At 45.9% G+C, this 26,407-nt stretch overlaps 1 long non-coding RNA gene across 1 annotated transcript; it reads right to left on the reverse strand.

Annotated features, from left to right (window-relative positions):
* Positions 1 to 11,646: 11,646 nt before the first annotated feature.
* Positions 11,647 to 12,128, reverse strand: LOC145539223 (uncharacterized). The gene is made up of 2 exons (XR_014077645.1): positions 11,840 to 12,128; positions 11,647 to 11,713 (listed from the first exon to the last, which is right to left on the reverse strand). It is a non-coding gene; the product is annotated as an uncharacterized LOC145539223 (long non-coding RNA).
* Between the last annotated feature and the right edge of the window lie 14,279 nt (positions 12,129 to 26,407).

The following is a 26,407-nucleotide window of genomic DNA, read 5'->3' on the forward strand; positions in this document are numbered from 1 at the left end:
CTAAAGCTGATATAAATGGATACCATTTTTATGTCCTATTCTTCCTCCCCTCCAATCAGCAGTTAAGTTTGAACTCCCTCATTAGCCAGTCAATTTATTTCTGCCTTCCATCTGACTAGTGCAAAATTTAATCTAATTTAAAACTTAATCAGGTGAAGCAATCAACACAATATGGAAATCCATGATTTCCTCTGCATAGTGTACAAACAAGAAAAATGTGTTTACCAGAATAATTAGGGAACAACACTTTACAGCATAGGGAAAAACTTGGGGGAAGATCATGTATGTGATGGATTACCTGCTGCTGGGGGATGATGAGGTATCTACTTGCTGACCAGAACCCCTGACACAGGCAGAGAGAAGAGCTGGTGACACCCTGGCAAGGACACTGAGAATAGGTTTGGGTGTCCATATGGGATCCTAACAGGCTCCTCTGATAGTCAGTCCTGGTTCAGCGGAAAAGGCAGTTAATTTTGCCGTGGAAGGTCTGTCTCATCATTGATGACTCCCTGTGGGAGCCTCAGTTCTCTTATCTGGCCAGTGGGGACCCTTCCCTACCCATCATGGTAGTTATGGGCACCACCTGGGTCACAGCCCAAGCTGGTCATAAGCACAAAAGCACTCTGCAGGTGCTAGTTATTATTATTATTTTTAATCAAAGGAGAGTGTTTATGCAGTAAACAATCATAGAAAGCAGATGCATCAATTGATCAACAGTTGATGTGGGACACCTCGCATTGTCAGAGCTCAGGGACACAGGACACCCGAGGGCTCATGCCACAGTGTGCACAGCCCTTTTGGAAATAGGTCGCAGGATAAGTTTGGGCAGTGGGTGTCGATGAGTGCTGAGATGATGTCTGGGCAGAGTGAGGAGTTTAAATCTGCAAGGATGAGGAAGGAGCTCAGGATTCACTCCTTCATTTAAAAAATTATTTGCTCAACAAATGTCTATTGTGTGTTTGATCTAGATTAGGCAGAGGAGCAAAGCCGCGAGGCAAAGCCGTGCAGCGCATGCTGGGAGCCTCTGAATAGAGCTATGGGAACATGAGGAGAGAGAGGGGAGAGAGGGAGAGAGCAGGCAGGTTGTAGTGGATCAAGGAGTCTGCCTGTGTGCCTGGCTTTGATTCAGAGGTTCAGAGCCGCTGCCCTTGAAGACAGACCCAAGGAGAATGAATAAGTCTTCCCTCTGTTTTGGTGGATGCTCACCTCGCTGACGGGGCTGATTCAGGCAGTGGATTTGGAGGCAGTTGAGCAGCAGGGTGCCTGGAGCAGAGGCGCTTCTGAGGGTTCCCAGACAGAACCCAGGAGAGGTTCTGGGCCAGTTCAGCTGCCAGGCAGCTGGATCTCTCTCTCTGTCTCACACACACACACACACACACACACACGTGCACACACACACACCACATGGCTGGCTCAAGCCTGGGACCTAATTCTATGATCCTTGACATAGCGGAAGTCCTGGTCCCAGCACCTGAAGCATTGACTACTTGGCTTAGGATGGAGAGGATACAAGGAATCCTCTTTCACATCTTTTGAGAGGTGACACCTTGCCATTGAGGTAAAATCGAGGTCCTGGTGGCCTAGGTAGGCAAGTGAGTGGCACCAACAGCCCAAGAATGGGCAGAGAGGCTCAAACCTTCTTGCTCCCAATGTGAGCTTGGTCTGAAAATACGATGGGAACAACCCAAGCTGTTCCTCCATTCCCCATGTGTTCCTCCATCCCCCAAAAGCACTGGGTGGAAGTAAGGGAGGGTTTTCACTGGTGGCTGAATTGGTACATTGTGAAGACCAGAGGCTGGAGGATCAGGAGGCCTGGAGTCCCTCACTGCTCCCTGATTGGCTGGGCTTATGACCGTGGGAAGTTGCCTTGTCCTTCTGGGCCTCAGTTTACTTGTTTGTAAATGGGAGGTGTTGGCTTAGAGCTGTGGTCCTCACCTGGAAGGTGGTGGTGGAGGGATGCAGAGTCCGCCCCTTGGAGGAAGGTGGGATAGGTGGGTGTGGACTCTGCTGGAAGGGTGTTGGCTGGATGAAGGTGAGGAAGTTGGGGCCCCAGGTAACATGTCACCTCACCCTGCTGCCATAAAACCCATGTTAACTTTTTAAACTCCAGACCGTCTCACAACTGATCATTATCACTCCTAAGGCAAGTACAGTAGAATTGATCTTCCTGTCTCCAAAAGAAGAAATCAATAAAAAAGTGACGTTTTCCAGGAAACAGTTGAATCTTCAATCTGCGAGGATGCTGAAAACAAACCATTAATCTCCAAATTTCAAAACATCACAAAGTTATAATTGAAACAATTAAATTGATTGGTAGCCCTGACACTAAACTGAAAATTCACACCGCCCCCTCCCCAACTTGGCACCAACCTAGGGAGTGACAACTCGCAAGCCTTCTTGGAGTTGGCGGGGACAATTTCAAACCCAGCCTCCTCTCTGGCTTTGGTTCCAGCTTCCACAACCTCTGCAGTGTGGGATCCACCCTTCTGGCCTCTGCCTCCTCCCTCCCCACACAGTCCCATGGCTGGGCTGTCTTCTTTGCCTGTCCTTCCTGCCCTCCCCTGGCTCCCAAGACAGTGGGCCCCTAGCCAGGTCCCCAGGGCCCTACTCACCTAGTCCAGTTCTTTCTCTCACCCCTTCCCATCAAGCTTCCCAGCCTTCATCCCTTTCCTCAAACCTCCCTATGTCTTCTGCACAGAGCAGCCTGGCCTCTTACTCCACAGAGAAGGCAGGGCTCATCTAGAAGCAACATTCTCTCGACCGCCCTGCTCCCCAGACCAACCAGGGCCCCACTGTGCCCGACCCCTCCAGATGTCTAGCCCTCCAGCCTCAGGGCTTGCACTCTGGACTCCCTCCTTCAACTGCCTCAGCCCCTTCAGCTCAGGAGTACACGGCCCATGGAAATTTAAAGAAATTTAAACTGTGTGCTAACAGGGAAAGCTCTATGTCTGGAGATCAGAGACCTGCAACCACAAGGCAGGGCAGCCTCGTCCACCACCTCCAGTCCCCTTGAGCAGAGGAAGCCCACCTTGACAGGACCCCTCTGGCCCCTCCATCCGGCCCCTCCTCTGGCTGTGGCCCCTCCCTCCAGCCCTCAGCCCTCAGGTCCTGCAGGCCCTTGCTCTGGGCCCAAGGCCCTGGTGCTGGCTCCATGGAGCCACCTACTCTCTCACACAAGCTGGAGGAGGCTCCATAGTTCTGAGTCCTGAGGGTGGAAGGAAGTGGGGGGGAATGCCCAGTGTGGTCTAGCCCCCAGATGAAGCAGACATGATGCAAACCATGATCTCTTAATATTCTCAGTGTGATTCTGTTCAGTGAGACTGTCTTTTTCTCTCTTTGATCAAACTCTTTTCACTTTCCTTCTTTGGCACGAGGGAGGGATGAATGCATCTCCAGGGCAGAGTAAGGGGGAAGAAAACTCCCCATTAGAAGGAAATGCTCTCGGTGCCCCAGAAGAACAGTCCTCTGAACTTTTTCCTGCTGCCCTCAGCCTGCCCTCTGACCTCCCTTCTCCCCATCATTCCCACCTGGAAAAGCTGGAAATTCCCTGCATCTCATCAGCATCCTTAGCCCCTTGCTCACTCTCACTCCCACTCGCTGCCCACAATACCTTCCTCTGAAATAGCCCTCCCCAAGTCCTCACTGCCCTCCAGTTGCTACATCCAATGCAGAGCTTAAATTCTTTTTCATTTGCCACTTCAGGCTCCTGAGGCAGAAGCAATCCTTGCTTTTCTCTAAGCCATAGGCTGTTCCTTCCCAAATTCTCTGCCTCTTAGATGACAGTATTTCTTGTCTGCTCTCTGAATTCTAGCTGCCTTCCATTTTCTTACAATTTTCAAACCTCAGTGTGAGACCCAGAACCTCCCCATGGAATTTAAGGCCCCCAAAGCTCAGTACCTGTAAATCTACAAAATGGCCACCAGGCATTTCGAGCTCAATCTGCCCCAGATTGAATTTGTTGCTGTTTTTTCTAAATCTTGCAGCACATTTTTCTCTTTTAATGAATGCCATGATTGTTCGTGACCATTTATCACCTGCATTCAGCTTCTGCCTGGCCACCTCCTCTTCATTCGCCACACAAGCCTTCTCTGAGGCCTCGTCACTCTCCTCCAGGATGCTCTGCGGTGCTGCCGGCATGAAATCCCTGAAGCTACTCCTGGAGTTTAAACCCTTCCATAGCTTCCTATTGACTCCTGTAGATCTGAAACCCAAACCTTAGGGGTAAGAGGCTCTTCTCATTTGAATAATGTAAGACTGCAAGAGACCCAGTGGTATCCAAGCTCGACAGCGCCCTCTGATGCATGTTGTCTGGGGCAACAGTCAGTGTAAAGAGTTTGAATTTGCTTTTTACTGATTGATTGATTTTTAACTAAAAAAATTATCTGCGGATAGTTGATTTACAATATTGTGTTAGTTTCTGCTGTACAGCACAGAATCAGTTATACATATACATATATCCACTCTTTTTAAGATTCTTTTCCTACATAGGCCATTTCAGAATATTGAGTAGCTCCCTGTGCTATACAGGATATTCTTATTTGTAATATATTTTGTATATAGTAGCGCGTATGTGTCAATCCCAATTTCCCAACTTATCCCTCCTCCTTTCTCCCTGGTAACCAAAAGTTTCTGTTCTACATCAACAACTCTATCTCTGTTTTGTAAATAAGTTTATTGTACCCTTTTATTAAGATTCCACATGTAAGTGATATTATATAACATTTGTCATAGTCTATCTGACTTGCTTAACTCAGTATGACAGTCTCTAGGTCCACCCACATCACTGCAAATGACATTATTTCATTCCTTCTCAGTCAGTCAGTCATTTCAGTCGCTCAGTTATGTTCGACTCTTTGCGACCCCATGAACCGCTGCACGCCAGGCCTCCCTGTCCATTGCAAACTCCCAGAGCCTGCTCAAATTCATGTCCATTGAGCCGGTGATGCTATCCAAACATCTCATCCTCTGTCATCCCCTTCTCCTCCTGCCTTCGATCTTTCCCAGCATCAAGGTCTTGTCCAATGAGTCAGTTCTTCACATCAGGTAGTCAAAGTATTGGAGTTTCAGCTTCCACATCAGTCCTTCCAATGAATATTCAGCACTAATTTCCTTTAGGATGGACTGGTTTGATCTCCTTGCAGTCCAAGGGACTCTCAAGAGTCTTCTCCAACACCACAGTTCAAAAGCTTCAATTCTTCAGTGCTCAGCTTTCTTTATAGTCCAACTCTCACATCCATACATGACTACTAGAAAAAATTATAGCTTTGACTAGACAGACTTTGTTGGCAAAATAATGTCTCTGCTTTTTAATATGCTGTCTAGGCTGATCATAGCTTTTCTTCCAAAGAGCAAGTGTCTTTTAATTTCATGGCTGCAGTCACCATCTGCAGTGATATTGAAGACCAAGAAAATAAAATCTCTCACTGTTTCCATTGTTTCCCCATCTATTTGCCATGAAGTGATGGGACTGGATGCCATGATCTTAGTTTTCTGAATGTTGAGATTTAAGCCAACCTTTTCACTCTTCTCTTTCACTTTCATCAAGAGGCTCTTTAGTTCTTCTTCACTTTCTGCCATAAGGGTGGTGTCACCTGCATATCTGAGGTTATTGATATTTCTCCTGGCAGTCTTGTATCCAGCTTGTGCTTCATCCAGCCCAGAGTTTCTCATGATGTACTCTGCATATAAGTTAAATAAGCAAGGTGACAACATATAGCCTTGACGTACTCCTTTCCCAGTTTGGAACCAGTCCATTGTTCCATGTCCAGTACAAACTGTTGCTTCTTGAGCTGCATACAGATTTCTCAGGAGGCAGGTCAGGTGGTCTGGTATTCCCGTCTCTTTAAGAATTTTCCACAGTTTGTTATGATCTACACAGTCAAAGGCTTTGGCATAGTCAATAAAGCAGAAGTAGATGTTTTTCTGGAATTCTCTTGCTTTTTTGATGATCCAATGGATGTTGGCGATTTGATCTCTGGTTCCTCTACCTTTTCTAAATCAAGCTTGAACATCTGGAAGTTCACGGTTCATGTACTGTTGAAACCTGGCTTGGAGAATTTTGAGCATTACTTTTCTAGTGTGTGAGATGAGTGCAATTGTGCAGTAGTTTGAACATTCTTTGACATTGCCTTTCTTTGAGATTGGGATGAAAACTGACCTTTTCCAGTCCTGTGGCCAATGCTGAGTTTTCCAAATTTGCTGGCATATTAAGTGCAGCTGATGACTTGAGAGTCCCTTGGACTGCAAGGAGATCCAATCAATCCATCCTAAAAGAGATCAATCCTGGGTGTTCATTGGAAGGTCTGATGTTGAAGCTGAAGCTCCAATACTTTGGCCACCTCATGCGAGGGGTTGACTCATTGGAAAAGACCCTAATGCTGGGTAGGATTGGGGGCGGGAGGAGAAAGGGACGACAGAGGATGAGATGGTTGGATGGCATCACCGACTCGATGAACATGGGTTTGGGTAGACTCCGGGAGTTGGTGATGGACAGAGAGGCCTGGCGTGCTGCAATTCATGGGGTCGCAGAGAGTCAGACACGACTGAGCGACTGAACTGAACTGAACTGAACTAAGTGCGGCACTTTAACAGCATCACCTTTTAGGATTTGAAATAGCTCATCTGGAATTCCATCACCTCCACTAGCTTTGCTCATAGTGATGCTTCCTAAGGCTCACTTGACTTCACATTCCAGGATGTCTGGCTCTAGGTGAGTGATCACACCATCGTGATTATCTGGGTCGTGAAGATCTTTTTTGTACAGTTATTCTGTGTATTCTTGTCACCTTTTCTTAATATCTTCTGCTTCTCTTAGGTCCACACTGTTTCTGTCCTTTATTGTACCCATCTTTGCATGAAATATTCCCCTGGTATCTCTAATTTTCTTGAAGAGATCTCTAGTCTTTCGCATTCTATTGTTTTCCTGTATTTCTTTGCATTGATCACCGAGGAAGGCCTTCTTTTCTCTCCTTGTTACTCTTTGGAACTCTGCATTCAAATGGGTATATCTTTTCTCCTTTGCCTTTTGCTTCTCTTCTTTCTCAGCTATATGTAAGGCCTCCTCAGACAACCATTTTGCCTTTTTGCATTTCTTTTTCTTGGGGATTGTTTTGATCCCTGCCTCCTGTACAATGTCATGAACCTCTGTCCTAGTTCTTCAGGCATTCTGTCTATCAGATCTAATCCCTTGAATCTATTTGTCACTTCCTCTGTATAATCATAAGGGATTTGATTTAAGTTATACCTGAAAGGTCTAGTAGTTTTCCCTACTTTCTTCAATTTAAGTCTGAATTTGGCAATAAGGAGTTCATGATCTGAGTTACAGTCAGTTCTCGGTCTTGTTTTTGCTGACTGTATAGAGCTTCTTCATCTTTTGCTGCAAAGAATATAGTCAGTCTGATTTCAGTATTGACCATCTGGTGATGTCCATGTGTAGAGTCTTCTCTTGCGTTGCTGGAAGAGGGTGTTTGCTATGACCAGTGTGTTCTCTTGGCAAAACTCTGTTAGCCTTTGCCTTCCTTCATTTTGTTTTCCAAGGCCAAATTTGTCTGTTATTCCAGGTATCTCTTGACTTCCTACTTTTGCATTCCAGTCCCCCATGATGAAAAGGACACCTTTTTTTTGCTGCTAGTTCTAGAAGGTGTTGTAGGTGTTCATAGAACCATTCAACTTAAGCTTCTTCAGCATTACTGGTTGGGGAATAGACGTGGATTATTGTGATATTGAATGATTTGCCTTGGAAATGAACAGAGATCATTCTGTCATTTTTGAGATTGCACCCAAGTACTGCATTTCAGACTCTTTTGTTGACCATGAGGCTACTCCATTTCTTCTAAGGGATTTTTTCCCACAGTAGTAGATATAATGGTCATCTGAGTTAAATTCGCCCATTCCAGTCCATTTTAGCTCACTGATTCCTAAAATGTCAACGTTCACTCTTGCCATCTCCTGTTTGACCACTTCTAATTTACCTTTATTCATGGACCTAATATTCCAGGTTCCTATGCAATATTGGTCTTTACAGCATCGGACGTTACTTCCATCACCAGTCACATCCACAACTGGGTATTGTTTTGGCTTTGCCTCCATCTCTTCATTCTTTCTGGAGTTATTTCTCCACTCTTCTCCAGCAGAATATTATAGGGCATCTACTGACCTGTGGGTTTCATCTTTTAGTGTCCTATCTTTTTGCCTTTTCATACTGTTCATGGGGTTTTCAAGGCAAGAATACTGAAGTGTTTTGCTATTCCCTTCTCCAGTGGACCATGTTTTGTCAGAACTCTCCACCAAGACTCATCTATTATGGGTGGCCCTACACGGCATGGCTCATAGTTTCATTGAGTTAGAAAAGGCTGTGGTCCTTGTGATCAGTTTGATTAGTTTCCTGTGCTTGTGGTTTTCGTTCTTTCATTGTGGTGGTAATGAAGATAAAGGCGACCTCCTTCAAAAGGTCTTGTGGATGCACTGCTGCACTCAGTGCCCCCAACCCTGCAGCAGGCCACCGCTGACCCACACTTCCGCCAGAGACTCCTGCCTCTCACAGGCAAGTCTGGGTCAGTCTCTTGTGGGGTCGTTGCTTCTTTCTCCTGGGTTCTGGTGCGCACAAGGTTTAGTTTGTGCCCTCCAAGAGTCTGTTTCCCCAGTCTTGTGAGTTCCATAACCAAATCTCATGGGTCTCCAAAGTCAAATTCTCTGGAGGTTTTCAGTCCGTTTGCCAGATCCTCGGGTTGAGAAATCTGTTGTGGGTCCTAGAACTCTCTTAACAGTGGGAGAATTTCTTTGGTATAATTGTTCTGCAGTTTGTGAGTCATCTGCTCGGCAGCTCTATGGTAGGGTTAATGGTGACGTCCTCCAAGAGGGCTTATGCCACAGGCTGTGTGACCCAGGTAGCTGTCCCCAGAATACCTGCTCAAACACAGGTCTGCCTCAGTCTCTGTGGGGTCTCTGGGTCCTGGTGCACACAAGGTTTTGTTTGAGCCCTCTGAGCATCTCTGGCGGGTATGGGGTTTGATTCTAAACGCAATTTTGCCCCTCCTACCATCTTACTGGGGCTTCTCCTTTGCCCTTGGATGTGGGATATCTTTTTTTGGTGGGATCCAACATTCTCCTGTTGATGGTTGTTCAGCAGTGAGTTGTAATTTTGGAGTTCTTGCAGAAGATGAATGCATGTCCTTCTACTCTGCCATCTTGAGAGCTCATTCTTTTTAGTGACTGAATAATATTCCATTGTATATACACACACCACATCTTCTTTATACATTGCTCTGTTGATGGACATTTAGGTTGCTTCCAAGTTCTGGCCTTTGTAAATAGTGCTGCAACAAACACTGGGGTACATGTATCTTTTCAAATTACGGTTTTCTCTGGATATATGCCCAGTAGTGAGGTTGCTGGGTCATAAGGTAGCTCTACTTTTACTTTTATAAGGAACCTCCTACAGTATGTGTTCTCCATAGTGGCTGCACCAATTTACATTCCCATCAACAGTATAGGAGTGTTCCCTTTTCTCCAGACCCTCTCCAGAGTGTATTGTTTGAGATTTTTTGATGAGGGTGGGTTTGTTTTTTAAATAAGGAGACAAGTAGAGATACAGAGGATTCACAAGGACCAGAGGATGAGTGAGCCTCCTGGGAACATTGTGAGCAGTGGAGAATGGCATGCAGGGCAGATCCTTTGTGTATTTAGGCGTCTACTCCCAAAGCATCTGCTATTCTTCTCCAATTAGGGTCACTGTTTTGAATGCAGGTGTTTTTTGTTTTTATGTTTTATTTTCTTTCTGGAATGCCCTCTTGTAACTGTGTGATATGGCCCTCCTACAGTATGTGTTTAATTAAAATGTTAATATAGTCTTTGAAAGGAAGGATAAATGTGTCTACCGGACCAGCAATGTGCCAATAACCCAGTGGTGTCCAACAATAAATTAAGACTGGATGAAGTCACCCTAGAAATTTATGATAGACTTGTGGGGACAAAGATCACAGACTTTTCTAGGGGAAGAAGAAGTGGGTCGGGGAAGAGGAAGACCCGTAACAGGGCATGATTCCAGGATCCAGCCTGCGACAGGCTTAGTGAGGGCCAAGAACAAAAAACCTCTGAAAACATAAAATCAATGGAGTCTGGGAAGTAGTGGAATTTGGTAGAGTTGATGTAGAAAGATAAGAAGAGGGGTCCCTGGTCTCATCTCAGCTGGAGCGTTCCCAGTGCTCCAGGGACTGGCCTCTCTCTATTGCAGCTGCACTGGGCTTGACAGTTTCTGGACTACCCCAGGTTCTTTGATCTTAGTGCTCCAGGTGTCAGGAGTGCTTTCCTCCCTTTATTTTAGGTTTCATCAGTATTCATGTGTGGTGAGACCAACAGATCAGGAGATGACTGTTGTTGGAAAGAGTCTATTATTGCTGTGGACTGAACATTTGTGTCTCTCCTTCAACTCCTAGGTTGAAAACCTAATGCCCAATTTGAAGGTGTTAGGAGATGGGGCTACTAGGAGGTGATCAGGTCATAAGGGTGGAGCCCCCAAGAATGTCATTAGATGCCCTGAAAAAAGAGACCCTTGAGAGCTCCCTCCCCCTTCTCTACCCGAGGATACAGTGAGAAGAACCAGGAAGTGGGTTTCACCGGACACTGAATCTATTGGCAGCTGATCTTAGACTTCCAGTCCCCAGAACTGTGAGAAATAAATGTCTCTTGGACTTCCTTGGTGGTACAGTGGATAAGAATCCATCTGCCAATGCAGGGGACATGAGTTTGATCCCTGGTCTAGGAAGATTCCACATGCCATGGGGCAACTAAGCTCATGCACCACAACTACTGAGCTTGTGTTCTAGAGCCTGTGAGCCACAACTGCTGAAGCCTGAGTGCCTAGAGCTTGTGCTCCACAACCAGGGAAGCCCCTGCCATGAGAAGGCTGCTCACTGCAACAAAAAGTAGCCCCTGCTGGTTACAACCAGAGAAAGCCCACACGCAGCACTGAAGACCCAGGGCAGCCAAAAATCAATAAATAATAAAAATGATTAAAAAAAGAAATAAATGTCTCTTATTTATGAGCCACCTAGTCTGTGTGGTATTTTGTTATAACAGCCTCAAGATAGATATGCTCAGATAATAGCACTCACAGATCCCTAGAGGAGGGGGTACACCATGCCATGGGTGGGTGGGAGACACATGGGGAAAGCTCCAGGGTGCTCAAGGTGACAGAGGGAAGGGGAAATGTGGGCAAGAACATTTACTGTGGTTTCTAGGGGAAGGAACAGGCAGCGCAGGGTCAGTGGGCTCAGGACTGGCTGGTTTGGATCATTTCCGGGCTCTGGGGCATAGGGACTCCCTGGTTGCCTGGTACCTGCCCTGGGCAATGAGGTCAGATTGATAGTGGTTCTCGAGAGTGAGAACCACAGAGGTGGTGGGCTGTGGGCTCTGGGTGGTTGGTTTGCATTTGAAAGGTGCTGTCTAGGAGAGCTGTCCACTCTGTGGGAACAGGGAAGCCGAGGAAGGGGCAGTGCCTCCAGGGTCAGAAGGCCCAGATGTCAACACATCAGAAAACAAAAAATAAAAATCATGATTAACACACCTTTGGTCCTCTTAGCTCCACCTTCTCCTCCTTCCAGATTCAGCCTAAAAACCTACCTCCTTAAAGGAGACAATGGGCAGGGAAGGCTTTTCCTTTTATTTCTTTCAAAGAAGTCAGCATGAGTTAAGATTATTGCCTTAGCTGCAGTTCCTGGAAAACAGAGTGAGGCAAAGATTTAGTGGCAATATTCTATTTGGGAGGGAAGAGTTGAGGCAGTGAGAGAGAGAAGGGAAGCGAGGTAGAGAGGGAGGCGTCATCTGCCCAGTGAAGACATACTGCTCTGCTGGGGCAGCTTCTGGGGGCTGCAGGCGGCCACTCAGCAGGAGCCCCTGTTCCACTCCCAGCACACAGCTGCCAGACAGACTGCATGGAGACAAGGGAAGGCAGGCTCTCCCCTCCTGTTCTCACTCCATGGGTCAGTGCTCCTTCACATTCTGGGCTGCCTGATCTGACAACGTGGTGCTGGACCTTCCGACCAGTGTGGTGGTATTTTTAACTCAAGTCTGGAAGTGGCAAGAGAAGACATCAACTCTGAGCCCAGAGAGAGGGCTGGCATTCCAACGGCAGTTTACTGGTCTGTCCATGGAAGGTCCAGGGGGTGTTGGAACAGAGAGGTCTGGAGCTACATCTGACCTAGGTCCCCATCTAGACCAGAAACATCTTCCAGGCAGAGACTGCGTCTGCCTGATTTATACCTTGTTGCCAGGCCCAGCATAGTGCCTGGAGGGAAGTAGGTGCTGAACCCAGGTTTGCAATTCCAAGTTCAACTTCTAGAGTGATTTGCACAGCTGTGTGTTCCCCAAGTGACTGATTCACTCTTGTCTCCACAATATGTTCATAGCTAGGCTGCGAGGACCCTGAGGATGCAGAGCATTTCCTTTTTTCCTAGTTATTAGCTCAGAGTCTGGCATATAGTAGGTGCTCAGTGAACATGTACTGTCATGTGGTGAATGAATGCATGCAGCCTGCAGACGGGATGGGTAGACCATCTGGATTATTTCACAAGTGGGCCCACTTGACTTGCAAGACACTTTCCTGTGCTGCTTGTTCAAATACAGTGAAACCAAGGTGCTCCAACCTGGATGACACCATTTCATTTGTTCATCACTCACTTGTGATAGCAAAGACTTTCTTTTCTGGTAATATGCCAGATTAGACAACTTGAAGATTTTCCTGCTTATAGAGCACCTGCAAATAATGATCAAAATGTTACAACTGTAAGTGAATGGGACCCTATGGGGTCTTCCCGAGACAGAGACCCCCCCATGTCCTCTGCCTGTCTCTTGTTTGTAGAAAAGCTCTAGTTTTCCAGACCTCCCCTGAGTCACAAAACCTGACTCAAGAATTAATGAGAACATGTAGCAGCAACAAAAACAAAAAATAGCAGTTGGACCACAAGAAACAATGACAATTTAAACAATAGACAGATCAGCTGTACAGCAGTCATAGACTTTTTAGTTCCTCCTTGGAGGACATGGGTAGCAGTGCCTGATGCACATTTCTTAGTTATTTTACAGATGCTAAACCCCCCACCAGATGGAAGAAGGTAACTGCTGGAGCCTGAGACTGATGATGTTAACCCTTGTGACACCACCTTGTCACCTCTCTGATAACCAAAGGGTCATGCATGAGCTGATCACACACCCTGAAGCCCCGCCCTCACATGACCTGAAAAGACCTTCCCTGAAACCCACTGGGGAGTTAGGGTTCTTTAAGCATTAGCTGCCAACACTTCTTTTTGGCACCTGCAATAAATGCATTTTCCTTCATTGCAAACTGGTGTCAGTTGATGGGCTTTACTTTGTACAGGCGAGTGGACCCAAGTCTCGTTCAGTGACACACTGTTTATTGAGATGATTAATTGAGATTTCAAGAAAGTAAGGAGTCTTCCCAGGGACAAAACCAAATAGTTACAGTTGATCTTCTTTATTCGTGAATTCTGTATTTGGTAAATAGCTTAATTACAGAATTTATTTGTAACTCCCAAATCAATACCTGGGGAGCCTTCATAGTCATTTGCAGATGTGTTCAGTTCAGTTCAGTTCAGTCACTCAGTCCTGTCCGACTCTGTGACCCCATGGACTACAGCACGTCAGGCCTCCCTGTCCATCACCAACTCCCAGAGCTTACTCAAATACACGCCCATCGAGTCGGTGATGCCATCCAAGCATCTCATCCTCTGTTGTCCACTTCTCCTCCTGCCTTCAATCTTTCCCATCACCAGGGTCTTTTCCAATGAGTCAGTTCTTTGCATCAGGTGGCCAAAGTATTGGAGTTTCAGCTTCAGCATCAGTCCTTCCAATGAATATCCAGGGTTGATTTCCTTTAGGATTAACTGCTTTGATTTCCTTGCAGTCTAAGGGACTCTCAAGAGTCTTTTCTAACACCACAGTTCAAATGCATCAATTCTTCGGTGCTCGGTTTTCTTTATAGTCCAACTCTCACATCCATACGTGACTACTGGAAAAACCATAGCTTTGACTAGATGGACCTTTGTTGGCAAAGTAATGTTTTTTAATATGCTGTCTAGGCTGGTCATAGTTTTTCTTCCAAGGGGTAAGTGTCTTTTAATTTCATGGCTGCACTCACCATCTGCAGTGATTTTGGAGCCCAAGAAAATAAAGTCTCTCACTATTTCCATTGTTTCCCCCTCTTTTTGCCATGAGGTAATGGGACCAGATGCCATGTGTACAGAGCCACAGAAAAATGTGAGTCACTCTGTGTGCATGTCCAGCTGAGGTTGGTCAAGGTGGTACTCTCATCTCAGCTCTCACACTAGACAGGTGCCCTTTCCACAGGCTGCTTAGTGCTACATTTTCACATGTAAGTCCTTTGTGTCGTTGCTTTCACTGTTTAAAATGGCCCCCAAATGTAGTGCTGAAGTGCAATCTGGTGTTGCTAAGTTTAAGAGAGGTATGTTGTGCCTTATAGAGAAAATATATGTTTCAAATAGCTTCATTCATTCAACCCTATGAGTTACAGGATTGTTGGTTGTAAATTCAATGTTAGTGAATCCACAATACTATTTTTTAAAGTATCCTTAAACACACATAAAGAGAACAAGGGAAGAGAACAATTATGTGTTGATCAGCTGATGAAAATACTGTGACCAGAGGCTTATAGGAATCTAACTGTAGTTCCCCTGGGAACAGTAGTTCAGTATTCAGTGATTCAGTGATTCTCAACTTTTCAGAAGGTGACTACCACAAACAACAGGAATCAAGTGTATCTAATAGGAGTTTCAAGAGAGAATAGGGGAAAATTGATGTCCAAAGTGGCTGAGAATTTTCTAGAATCGATTTAAGACACATGTTTTCAGATTCACTGAGTATAATGTGTCCCAAGCAAGATCAAGAGAAATTCGCATGTCGACCCAGCATACAGAACCCACAGAAATCCCACCATAAACATCTTAGAAACAACCACAGAAAAAAAGAGAGAATAAAAAGTAAATACTATTAGATTGACAATACAATTCTTGATAGCAGCAACAGACGATTGAATACAGTGGAATTTCATTTCAAGTACTAAGAGAAAATAGCTGATATCCTAGAAATCTATGTCAATATAAACATCATTCAAGAATCAGGGGAAAACAAAGATATTTCCAGACAAACAAGGATTAAAATGATTTTCTGCTAGCAGACCCTCACTGAAAGAATGACTGAGTATATGTTTCAGGAGTAAAGAAGCTGAATCCACAAGGAAAGAGTGAGCAAAGGAGGAAAGAAGGAGATCTATCAACAAAGAAGCGAATCTACAGAAACACTCCATGTACAACAAACACAGATAGAGCTTGAGCAATATTCTCAACATTTGCTCATTCAATAAATATTTATTGACTGTGTAAAATGTGCCAGCAACTCTTTTAAGTGTTAGTAAAATAATGATGAATAAAAAAGACCAAAAATGCCTATCCTCGTGAGAATTATAAATAAATAGATAAAATACTTAGCATGCTGCAGGGGGATACATGCAATAGTGAAAAATTAAGTCAGGGAGGGGGAAGGGGGACAGGGATAAACAAAGCTCCATCCTCACCTTGAAGTCCAGTCAACTCAAAGGATAATAAGCCAACTGGAGGCTGAGGGTAAGATACTTTGTTCCTGTCTCTGCGTTCATCTTCTTAGAGGCAAGATCACTTTTTTTTTTTCTCATCCAAAGTGACTTAAAAAAAAGAAAAAGGACACTATGAGCAGCCACCCTTGTGCGTGTGTGCTAAGTCGTTTCAGTCATGTCTGGCTCTTTGAGACCCCATGGACTATAGCCCACCAGGCTCCTCTACCCATGGGATTCTCCAGGCAAGAATACTGGAGTGGGTTGCCATGCCCTTCTCCAACCTCCTTCTAAAGGGACAATCTGTGAAGATTAGTGCAAGTGGCAAAGCCATGGGAGGTAAACACAGTGACCCTCAGACAGTTTGGCAGTGGAGGTTGTCTACAGCCAATCCGGTTCTTCCCAACTTTAAGGAAAATGCAACAACTTAATTGGGCAGAAGCCCACAGGACTGAGAGGGTCCTGGTAAGTTGGAGAGATATTAGAATTTAGCATTTGGAAGAGTTTGGGAAGAAGAATGTTTAAATCAAACTCTTCTGAGGGAAAGTGAGTAAGAGATTTTGTGGGTTGTGGCCAGTTGTAAACCTGTTTTAATGCCAGAGTTTTGAAAAGTGGATTTTACAATCTATAAATCAGTTTTATTTATGAACTTAAGCTTGATCTATTTTCTTCCTGTTCCTTTCCATCAAATAGGCTGAGATTGCCTTGTGTGACTCAAACTGTGAAGCAGAACAATTGTGCAATATCAGAGTTCTCCAACTTGTAAAGTTCGAATTTGTCTAATTTATAAACAATATTTATGAACGGTTTTCTAGGATACAGGCACCGTTCCTCTGACACACTTCTGGGCACTTCCCTCCCTGTGCAGGTCCTACTGTGCTCAGCCAGGTGGGGAGCACTTCCCAGTCTCAGCTGATGCCCCAGAGCCAGGGACAGAGGGAGTACAGCATTGCCCTGCCCATGAGGCTCCTTGGAACTGACCTCCACCACTCTGTGTGAGAAATGGTCCAAATAGTGTCTCCAAGAGAAAACAAACTCTGAGTTACAAACAGCTGAATTCAATTAATTTTTGCAATTCATACCCACATGAGAGAGATGCAAAATCAGATGACAATGACAGATGATCAAGGCGGACGATTCATAGCTTCATTGAGGGAATTGCTATGATCGCAACCCCCAGATTTCTCAGCGTTTTCTTGAAGAGCTGGACCCCTCCAGGTTGGGGAGGGGAAGAAGCTCATTCCAGTCATGCCAAGGAGAATGAATCACTCTTACCACCGAGGGGGTAAGCCAAACAAAAGAGGTCAGTCACATCCTAATTTTACCCTGGAAGCAACTTCAATGGGTTCTGCCTCCTGTAGGAGGGAGTGGGGTGCACGCAACATCCTGGAGGAGAAGGAGCGCTGGGAGGTGGGCACCCCTGCATCCCGAGGGGCAAGCTCTCCTCTGGGAGTTTACATGATGGGTGGAGTGTGAGTCGGGGTGGGGACTGTGCTCAGGCTCAGTTCTCTGTGTCCTCTGAGCTCTTGTAAGAACACATCTGGGAAGGGCCACCATAGATGGAGCTGGGGACTTGGATCTTGAAACCCAAGGCTTGTATCTGACTCAAGGAGACAGGAGTTTGTGTGACAAAAACGGAAACTGGAATGAGCACTTTCTGCTGTCCTGGAGCCAAATCCTGAGGAATCTGATCACCAGCACCACCTGGGGAGCCTGAAGAAAACAGGCAGATATTGGCCCCACCCCAGAAACACCAGATCAGAGATTCTGGCAGAGTCCAGGATCGTGTGTTTTATCAAATTTCCTTGGTGATTCAGATGATAAGCCTGGTCAAGGAAAGCATGATATGTGGAATCCAACAGGAAGTCTCACACTGGCAATTCATTCATCAGAATTATATTGGCACAGAAAGCACTCTTCCAAATCAATATGGAAAATATGGCAATCACATGGAAATATGGACAAGGCCGTTTTATTTTAAAAAACACAAACGGTCAATACTTACTTGGAAAGATGTTCATCCTTACTACTAAAGAAGCAACCAGATGCAATTGTTTCTACACAACAAATTGGCAAAGATGGAAACATTGGATTGTTGTTAGTGTGGGAGGATATGGCAAGACCCACACTCTTGCACTCTGTTGGTGGAACCGTAAATGATGCCACCTGTTTAGGGAGCTTTTAAATGAAAGTCAAATTTTAAAGTAAATGTAGCTTTCATGAAGCCTTGGGGTTTCCCAGGTGGCACTAGTGGTAAAGAACTTGCCTGCCAAAGCAGGAGACATGAGAGATGCAAGTTCGATCCCTGGGTTGGGAAGATCCCCTGGAGGGGGAAATGGCAACCCCCTCCAGTATTCTTGCCTGAAGAATCCCAAGGACAGAGAAGCCTTGTAGGCACAGTCCATAGAGTTTCATAGAGTCAGACACAATTAAAGTGACTTAACAGGCACAGGCAGTTTTCATGAAATGATTCCAAGGGTTTTACTCAAATACACAGGTATTTGAGGAAGCAAGTCAAACATATATGCATAAAAATGGTCCTTGCAGCATTGTTTATCATAGCAAGATCTGGAAATGACCTAAATGTCCTTTAATAGGTGGCAGAACCACAGAACAGACAATAACAATTCAACTGTTAAGAAGAATGACTCAAAAAATAAAAAGAAAAAGAAAGAATGACTCTGATCTATATATGCTGACATGGAACAGGGTCTGGAGATGCTATTTCACACACACAAAAAAGCAATATATATGGCTGGAATTCATTTTGGGTAAAACCAAAGTGGGTAGAAATAGGTATTTGTGTTTATATGTGCACAGAACACTGAGAAAGGAATGTAAGAAACTGTAAAGTAAAGTTTTTAGAGAATGGGAATAAGATTTTGATAAGAGAGGCATTTTTTATTTAGTTTTCATTTGACAATCTTATAAATGATTTGAATTTTACCATGAGCATATATTACTTTTATAAAACAAAATAAGGGAATTAAACCAAAGTAAGGGAAGTAAAAGCTCAGCTGTAAACATATGCAGCGGCTGTGAGAATGGTGGCCTCATTCTGGGGTCTCTCCCCCTGCAGCCGCTGTCTCTGGAGCTGACACGGGCCCACCCTACATATTTCCACAGTGAAGTCAGACTCACCTCCAGCAGGGAGCACTCGCCACAGGCCTGTGTCTTTCTGCTTTCCACCCCAGACCCTGACAGGTGTCCTGAGTCTGAGGTCTGAGGGACTCAAAGCCCCAAGAGCAGCGTTGATGGGAACCGGGTGGGTGGAGCCTCAGCTCAAGGAAAGGCTCCGTGCTCTTCTCAGAGGGGCCCACCACCTTCTCTCTTCCCTCCTGCACCCATGCTCTAGGTAGACACCTAAATAAACCACTGCGCTCGGGAAGCTGGCTGAGAGTCTGCCTTGCAGGGAACCCTGTCAGAACTTCACACCCTTGGAGGTCCTTTTCTTAGGGCTCTGGCGAGGCCGTGTTGAGAGCATGCTGCCAAAAAACTGGCCTCTGTTCACCAATGCAGAATATAAACATGGAGACAGTTTTGAAGGAGCAGGAGGGAGTATCTTCATTACTTTGCCAGGCAAAGGGGGACAATAACAAGCTAACACTTTCAAGACTGTGCCCCCCTTCCTAGGAAGTTGGAAGAGGTCTTATAGTTTTAGGATGGAAAACTGAGGCTGAAGATAAGGATCAGGGCTGATGTGGTCTTGCATTCTTCTCCTCCTCCTGGGAGCATTGAGATCCTGAGAGCTGATATCACGTGATTCCAGGACAGGTTCTGGTGGCTCTTGAGGTCACTGTCGGGTGACATTCTTTCTGGAATGGAGAATGCTCCCAGAGGAAATGAGTGTTAGGCAGTGTTGTCTTGCAGGGGTAAACATCAGGTATATCTAGAGGGCAATCATTTTCAGAGTGCAATTAAGCAAGAAAGAGAGGGAGAGCAAACATCTGTGGGTTAAATAGGTAGATAGAACAAGGGCTGGATAAGGAGCTAACAAAATGGGATGCTTCAGTTTCTGCTATAGCACCACTGACAACACTGTGATGTTCAATGACCAAGATTCAGCATCGTGGTAGGCCCTCCACCAGGAGCTCTCCAGGACCACCTCATTTCATCATTCCATCCGCCTGTGCATGTATGCATGAGTGCGTGTGTGTGTGTGTGCGCTCAGTCTCTTCAGTCGTGTCTGACTCTTTGCAATGCTATTGACTGTAGCCTGCCAGGATCCTCTGTCCATGGGGATTCTCCAGGCAGGAATACTTGAGTGAGTTGCCATGCCCTCCTCCAGGGGATGTTTCTGACCCAGGGATCGAACCCATGTCTCTTAGGTCTCCTGCGTAGGTAGGCAGGTCCTTTACCTCTAGTGATACCTGGGAAATCCCCATCGACCTGTGAGGTGTATGCTAGTCTGATCTTCATTTTACACTCGAGAAAACTGGGGTAACTGAGTTTACCGAGTCTCAGAAAGCTGAGGTGGATGAGGAGCAGCCCCCCTAGCTTTAGATGGGCCAGCTCATGCTCCTTGGGCTCTTGCTTGTACAGTAAGGGGCTCACAGGTCACGTCCTGTGGGGCTCCCACTCAGCAGAGATAAGAGGCTGATTAGCAAATCTAAACTGGGAAAAACCAGTTTAAAATGCTAGAGTCAAGCAGTTGGGAACTGAAGGGTGAAGATAGAGAAAGCATTTCATCTCAGGAAGGAGAAAGGCAAACTCTGGAGGAATGCTTCAGTGGGGGTCCAGGGAATCACCCCTCTACACTATGTCCACATCATTAGGCATGGGCCTGGGTATGGTCTGCAAAAAGAGTGGAACATGGCGTGGGAACAGTTAGTCAGCCTGACCACCAGCAGCTGTTACTCTGGGTATTGGGCTTTCAGAGAAAAACTGGAGCCTGAGAACAAGATCACAGTTTGAGGAGGGGTTCACATCTCCGCTGGACTTTACTGGTGGGTTAGTGGTAAAGAATCTGCCAACCAATGCAGGAGATGTAAGAGACGTGGGTTTGATCTGTGGGTTGGGAATATCCTTCAGAGAAGGAAATGGCTGGGGAAATCCCATTGACAGAGGATCCTGATGGGCTATAGTCCTAGGGGTCCCAAAAGATTTGGACACGCCTAAGCAACTAAACAACAATAACAACCACTACAGCTCTGCCAAAGCTCTTGTGGACTTGAACTCCTGCCTTAATCACCTGTCAGATAAAGAAGACTATTTGGCAAGCAAAACCACTGTGTTTGCAAATGTAGCTTCAAGATAAATCCCTTACTCTGCCTCCAGCCCTGATGCCACCTCTTATCTCCCCTCCCCAATGATAATTTGGAGCTTCCTTTAGAGATGGGGTGGGGGTGGGGTGCTCAGCAAACTGGTCTTGCTCTGTTCAGAGGAAAAGACACTGGCAATCCACTCTAGTACTCTTTCCTGGAAAATCCAATGGACAGAGGAGCCTGGTGGGCTGCAGTTCATGAGGTCGCTAAGAGTCGGACACGACTGAGCAACTTCACTTTCACTTTTCACTTTAATGCATTGGAGAAGAAAATGGCAACCTACTCTTCCGGGAGCCAGCTCATGAGATCCCACCCATGACAGGGTCATGAGGAGAAGGACTGATCGAGCAAGGCTTCTCAGGCCTCAAGGATTCTCGGAAGGCTGCCTCAGCGCTCACCTTAAAGATGATATCTGTCTTTCTGATGTTTACTATAATAAACCTCTTCTTATTTTCTATGACTTAGGCAAAAGGCCTTTCCTGATTTCCTTCTAAAATAGATCATTCTGAAACCTCAAATCAACAAGGCCCCTGAATGGTAGCACCCTAATAAAATTATCTGGGATATAGAGTATGCTAATCTAAATTCCTTTTGCTAGCATATTGGTTTGTTTAGTAAATGTACCTGTGCCTTTGGAGCTAGTGTGCATGACTGCTTCTTAACACTAAACAATACTGAGAGCCTCCACACAGAAAGCCCCTATGGGCACAAAACCCTTCGCAGGAAAAAAGGCTTGTTAGGAAATATAAAAAATATTGCTTTATGAAACTGTTACTTAGTCTATATTTACTCACTATGTTTTTACTCTTAGCGTATTTAGCCTATATAATGAAAGCATAATAGTTAAAAATTTATATAAATAAAAGTTTAGCTTTAATACAAACAATAAGACAATTGTTGATTTAACTGGTGATTCTTACTTAGAGTTGAGCTTCAGCTTGCTGTTCTATGACTTTATGGAACCACATTCTTTTCTGTTAAGCTCAAGGAGTAGAATAAATTGCCAAAAACAGGTTTTACCTTAAAACTTTCTATTGATGAATTCTTTCCTGCTGTGCCTGATGCAAAAATGTTCTGACCGATCAACCCTTGTCAATGGAGAGTCATGAGATGTTAGCAGGCCACCAGGGCAGAAGATGATGTAAACAAAATGAGGCTTTTGGTAACTAAAGACATGCAAACGGTTTCGATGAGGGTCAAAACTGCTGGCCCATTAGGCTGAATTGGTTTGCCCATTCGGCTGAATTGGTTTGCCCATTAAGCTGAATTGGTTTGCCCATTAAGTTGAATTGGTATGCCCACTAAGCTGAGTTGGTATGACTCTATACTTTACATTTGTTTCTATGTACCACTAAAAATATAAAAGCTGTCTTAAAAAACAATAAAGTGGATAGACAGTTGGAAACACCGAGACTTGCTGTGTCTTCTCATTCGCATCACCGACACCGTCCATCCTGAGGGAATTCTGGACCTGCTGGAGCTGGACTCCGGCACTACTCCAGTGTTCTTGCCTGGAGAATCCCAGGGCCAGCAGAGCCTGGTGGGCTGCCGTCTATGGGGTCGCACAGAGTCAGACACGACTGAAGCGACTTAGCAGCAGCAGCAGCAGCAGCAACAAGGCTGAGGGGGCAAGCCTTCTGGGCTGAGGCCAATAGGGCGGAGGTGGTCCTGTGGGGGTGGCTCCCTGCCTGCCAACGTCACACACACCTGGCCTGATTTTCCTGGGGCTGGGATCTCTACAGGCATCACACAAGCCATGTCTCTGCAGACGGCCCCCTGAATCTAAGATGAGAGCTGCTGCTCCTTGCAAATTCCTTACCCTAAACCACAGGGGATCCTTCCAAAATCTCATAGATGAGGGGTCTGAGAAAGGTGCAAGTAGGAGGGGAGTTTGGAAAAACAAGGGGAAAGAATTTTATTAGCAGAAAATGCCAGGAACAGATTATTTATTCTTTTTCACTGATCAAGGCTCCAAGTATTCTTTGAATAATATTTATTCAGAGGGATGTTTTAAGTGGATAGACAAGCAAACAGCTGAACCCAGGATTGACTCAGATTCTCTCAGGGGAAATAATCCTGGATGTGAGTCCTGCCTCTACAGTGTCCAGAGAAGGGAAACACAGCTGGGCTGGCAACACCCTGGTGCATTAAATTTTCAGGTGCTCCCCAAAGGTTAAAGCTCAGATAAACCCTGACAGATGCCTAGTTTTCTAGCCTGGAGCTTTCTCCAGTAGCTGGAAGGTTCTGATCCTCCTTTAGAGTGCAAATACTGGCAGGGCATGGGGTACTGTGGCTGTTAGCAACCCTTTATTCCTGCTTGGAATGAGGGCTTTGAGAAAAGGTTTTGAAAGAGAAGGAGGAGAGATGTTATAGGTTGAATTGTGCTACCCAGATCCACATGTTGAAGTCCCCAGTACCTCAGAATGTGACTTTAATCAGAAATAAGGCTGTTGCAGATGTACTTCATTAAGATGAGACTGGATCCTTAATCCAGTATGACTGGCGTTCTTATAAAATGGGGAAATTTGGACACAGGCACACAAATGGAGAAAACAGCACATGACGATAAAGGCAGATGTCAGGGTGATGCCACTATAGCCAAGGATCACCAAAGATTGCCAACAAAACCTCAGAAACTAGAGGAGAGTCCTGGCACAGATTTTCCCCTCCACTCTTGAGAGAAACCAACGCCATTGTCATCTTGGTCTCTGACTTCTATGTGCCAGTCAATTTCTGCTGTCACCCAGTCTGTGGTTCCCTGTTACCATAGCTCTAGTGTTACAGAGTCCAGGCTTGTACTGCTCACCACATGACAGGCCAATGAATCAGGAGACAAATTGCTGGGGGAAAGGAATAGAGACTTTATTTGGAAAGACAGCAGTCAGAGAACATGGCAGACTAGTGTCCCAAAGAACCATCTTTCCTGAGTCAGAATTCAGCCTTCTTTTACACCGAAACGGGAAGGGGGTGTGGCTGGTTGGTGCAAACTTTGGTGCGGGAAACCTTTGTTCTTGCAGCTGTCCATGTAGGTCAGGTCATAATGTTCCTGGAAAGCTCCAACAAGGCAAATGTTGTTCTCTGTTCTGCAGCTTTTTATCTCTATACGAATGGAAAAATGTTATACCCTTAAAGGTCAGAGAGCTGACAATGGGCTCTCTGTCTATTTCAGACTACAGCCGACATTCTTGTAGCAAAAGCAACAGAATACAAAGGTTAAAGTAAAAGAGACATCCAATATGGAGTCAGATGTGTTCTTCCCTGTTGCCTGAGCTGACTAACAATACAAGGGGTGTGGACCACGGTAGAGTACACAGGAGGACAGAAGCCACACCTGGGAGGCTGGGACCATGGGGCAGACTGCTTGGGCTTGGTAACCCACGAAGCAAGCAGTCCAGGGGGACAGTCAGGACCAGGCTGTTTCCAGCCAGGCCAGGGGGTGGGGAGAAAGTTTGCCTCCTCTGTCTCATTGACTGAACACCCACCCATCTAGAGGAAAGCTAGGCTCCTCCCACCTCCCTCAGGCAATCTTCTCCTGCTGAGAGCAGGAAGTTCAGGCGACTCACTGCTCTCTGAGGCCAACATGACAAACACTGCGGGTGACAACCAGCCCTGAGAAGAAATGGGAACTCTAGTCACATCCAGCCCACTTTGGGCAAAACTTGTTTTTTCTGCCTCCAACCTGCCTTCTTTTTGGATTTTCTGATGAATTTCGGTTCTCTTGCCATGTGGAAAAACCTTTATGATGATTCACTACTTTTCCAAAGAGTCTCCCTGAAGATATTTCATTCTTTAGAATTATAGTTTCACACTGGAGTTCATAGGAAAATCCTGGAGTGCTGAAGGTGATTCTGCAGGACAGACATCCATGATGCGCAGAAGTTACAGAGCACTGCCTCCTCTGACGCCAGACTTTGCTGGGAGTCCCCTCTGAGTGGTAGACAGAGGGCGGGGACATTGGACCTCCAGTGCTGAAGCCTGCAAGCTTGGCCTCCTCCATCGTCCCTCCCCAGCCTGTGGCTGGATCTTGTATGGAGTGTGGAGAACCTATGGCCCCCGGTGGCCATCCAACTTGTCAGCCTCTTTCAGAGCATGGCTGAGACCTGCTCCACCTCAGCTAGGCCCCAACCAACTTGCCTGCCTTCTTGGCCCTCTCCCTGCCACACACACACTCAGGCTGTCCTCCTTCCCCTTCTTTCTTTACTCAGCAGCACAAGCATCCTCCAGCTTCAGAAACCTCAGCGTAATCTGTGAGTTTTGCACCCTCTGAATCTGCCAACTACAGGCTGCTTCTCTCATGTCTTCATTTCTTTCCATTTCATTTAGCTTTTCCAGAGGCCAGGTCTTCACCTTGTCCCCTTTTGACAATGCAGAGGCCTCCAGACTTCCTTGCTGCCAACCCCCGATCCTTTGGCCCTGGACTTTGAGTCACCTTCAGAAAGCGCAGCTGCGCAGCCCAGATCCCCTCAGCACCCCCTGAGTGCTGTATATGAGACGCTCTCAACCTGGGCTGGAATCAGCACGGCATGTGTGGTGAGCTGGATTTTATTCCTCCACCTGCCCCTTGTGGGAGGTTTTGACAAAAGAGAGGAAAGAAATTGCTCCCCTGTTAGTATAATGCTGTCCTAGGACTGTGTTCCAAGGAGGGGCACAGTGGGTGCACACCTACTCCACTCTGAGATGTCTGAAGGAGGGGGAGAGAGAGAAGCAAAGTGGACCCAGGCAGGCCCAGCACTGGGGCATCCCAAGAGCTGGGACAGGCCAGGGAGACAAGGGCACCCACGTGGCCCCTCACTTTCCTAGGAGGCAGTGATGCAACGTCGGGTGGGGGCCTATGAAGACACCCAGCAGGAGGGTCTGTCCCAGGTCCTTAAAGGAAGCAGAGGTGATGGGTGGAGGGCAGCGGTAGTGGGGTTAAAGATTCCCTTTATTGCTTGCCTGTGGCTGGAATCTGGGGAAAGAGAGAAGGAGGGTGCAGGGTGGAGCTGGAGGATGAGGAGCTGAGGCTAACTGAGGACTCTGAGCTCTTGTCTCAGCTTCTGCTACTCCATGACAGGCACTGGGGGCCCCCTGACTCATTGCTTATGTTCATATTTCCCTCTGTCCACACAGCTCTTCTCCAGCTCTAAGTGCTAAATAAAAGACCAGCATCACTTAAGACCAGCTCAAGTGTTGCCTTCTCTAGGAAGTTTTCTCCGATTTCCTAAGTCAGAATTAACTCCCTTCTGTGTGCTTCTCTTGGTACTTTTTTGCTCTATCAAACCATTTATCATGTTCACATATGTTTGTTTGATAGTGCATGAACCGCCAGAACTTGGCGTAAGTACTAAATAGATGCTTATGGACTGAATAAAGGAAGAGTAGACAAATGGGTATAGCAGAAGCCACCTCTACTCCAGACTCCTCTGCAGTAACCAGCATGGTCTTACATCTTGTTGCTTCTCAGTGAATGTTGGTAAAGTGTTAACTTGATGGAGCTTGTGATTATAATAATCTTATTTTTTGTCATTATTCTTACCAACTTCCT

Source organism: Giraffa tippelskirchi, chromosome 2, assembly GCF_054371585.1.
Source record: "Giraffa tippelskirchi isolate mGirTip1 chromosome 2, T2T-mGirTip1v1.2.pri, whole genome shotgun sequence".
NCBI classification, from domain to species: domain Eukaryota; kingdom Metazoa; phylum Chordata; class Mammalia; order Artiodactyla; family Giraffidae; genus Giraffa; species Giraffa tippelskirchi.